The 2,273-nt window shown below is 35.1% G+C and overlaps 1 long non-coding RNA gene across 1 annotated transcript; it reads left to right on the top strand.

Moving 5' to 3' along the window:
• The first annotated feature begins 688 nt into the window (after nt 1-688).
• On the top strand, nt 689-1,804 carry LOC132097077 (uncharacterized). The gene is made up of 3 exons (XR_009422654.1): nt 689-1,079; nt 1,259-1,364; nt 1,762-1,804. It is a non-coding gene; the product is annotated as an uncharacterized LOC132097077 (long non-coding RNA).
• Nucleotides 1,805-2,273: the final 469 nt, after the last annotated feature.

Raw genomic sequence — 2,273 nt, 5'->3', positions numbered from 1 at the left:
CGTATTGCGATGTGTCTGCAAACGTTATCGCTAGACCATATTACGTTATTAGCCTGTCGTTACGTTAACGTTACATGCTCTATGTGAGCATTAACATTGCTAATAAGCATGTTTTTACGTCTGAAGGCCATACATTAGGCCATATCATAAGCCTAATGTAACCCATATTGACTTGAGAGAAATATTAAACACAAGACGTATTTTACGGCTGTTTGGAAACCTTGGGATCTTGACTAGTGTAAAATAAAGTTCTGTGGGTTTGAACAAAGCTTGGCTGGATTTGATCCCATATCAGGAAGCTTTGGATCTATCTATCTATCTATCTATCTATCTATCTATCTATCTATCTATCTATCTATCTATCTATCTATCTATCTATATTGCAATCTATATATCTAGCTATCTAGCTAGCTCTATCTATCTATCTATCTATCTATCTATCTATCTATCTATCTATCTATCTATCTATCTATCTATCTATCTATCTATCTATCTATCTATCTATCTATCTATCTATCTATCTATCTATCTATCTATCGCACCAAATATCCCTCATCTGACTGCATCCCATTTTCACTCATGTGTTTCTGTCTTTTAGGCTGTGATAAGAAGTATGGTACGGGTTGCACTTTGCTTTATGTAATAATTGCCAAATATTTTGATTTCAGATATGGGACAGATATTCAGGAACATTAAAATTAAGGTGGTGAGGAGGTCTATCGCTGGCCCTGCAAAGTTTTCTTACCTCAGTCAAGGTCTTCCCCAGCCCAGCTTCAAACAGACCCACTCTTCTGACCATTCGATTACATCTCAACTGGCTGAACCTGATGATGCGACACCAAGCTGTTCTGAGAGTGCATACAGTAAGGCAAAGAAGAGAGAGCTTATGCCTGGGATGCAGTCAAGGATGAGATGCTTAAGGTGTCGTTGAATGTTCAGCACCATTCACTACCCCGTGTGTTGTCTGCCGAGAACATGGTGATTATAGATGCATTGAGTGCAGCTCCACTGCAGTGTTTTGTGAGGTTTGCCTGAAGAGGACTCACAGAAATTCACTGCATCTTCCTGAAAAGTGGAATGTAAGAACAATAGCATACAGTCTTACATTGCTATTGCTATACTTTGCAGACAGCAAACTCACAGTAATTTCAACAGATTCATTAGATACTTCACATTGTTTCAGCACTATGCAGTATCAACTGTTAGCGTCACAAGTTTGTTGTTTTAAAAACATTAGAGCTATCCATCTTTCTTACAGAATGTTTACTATGAGCCATCCTCCCTGGGGTTATTCTTATATTTACCTGAAGCCCATAGCACCCATGATGTGTACACAAAGGACATGAAGGTCATTGTCAGCACAGGTTTGTCATTTTACCTGATACAAAATCTTAATGTATTTAATTTTATTGACAGGTTAAGGAATTCAATCCTATTACATGTGGAGTAATGATTTCCTTTAAGGAATTAATCAAATTTGTGATACAATGAAAAAAAAAAGTTGTTTGTCGATTCCAATAATTACAAACATTAAGTTATATGTGACACACTCAAGTGATTTAGTCTATACTATATGAACTAAATGTATACTTTATATACTATCATGATAGGTAAAAATTTATAGCCTGAATCCACTGTAAGTAGCCTTGGATAAAAGCGTCTGCTAAATGCATAAATTTAATTTAATTTATACTGATATGGTAGTCTCTATAGTAGTACTAGGTTATGTTTTTATGATATTTTCTTCTTTATATTTGGCAGGACGGCTCTGCACCGTTACAGTCAACATGTGTGGGTGTGAACCAGAACATGTTGAACATAAAATAAGATATTTTGAAGATTGCTGGTAAAAGTTAAAGTTTTTACAAGGTTTCTAAGGAGAAGATGGTTGAATGTTTTCTCAGTCCATGTTACCAAAACTCGTGTCATTTAAAAAGCATGTTTGAATGCATGTCAATTAATTTCTTTGTATTCATCTAGATGCAATGTAATTAATAGTTTAATTAACCTATTTTATATGTTCAGTAGATATATAATTTTACAACCCTAATTTGCAAACCAGATAAACTACAACTGTAGTGCTGATTTGTATCAAGCTGCATTGCTTACCTATAGGGAATTGTAGTTTTTAACATTAGTGTTTTTCTTTTTGTAAATAGTGAGTTGAGAGTACAGTGAGGAGTTTAGGGGTATTGTAAACACATCTATCTAATCAGATAGCCGTCAACACAGTAAAAATAACCCAAACAAGTAACAAGATACATATTCAGGGT

The sequence above is a fragment of the Carassius carassius genome, chromosome 21 (assembly GCF_963082965.1).
Source record: "Carassius carassius chromosome 21, fCarCar2.1, whole genome shotgun sequence".
In the NCBI taxonomy this organism is placed as follows: Eukaryota; Metazoa; Chordata; class Actinopteri; order Cypriniformes; family Cyprinidae; genus Carassius; species Carassius carassius.
The sequence above is the reverse complement of the archived record's forward strand: the minus strand, read 5'-3'. Positions and strand labels throughout refer to the sequence as shown.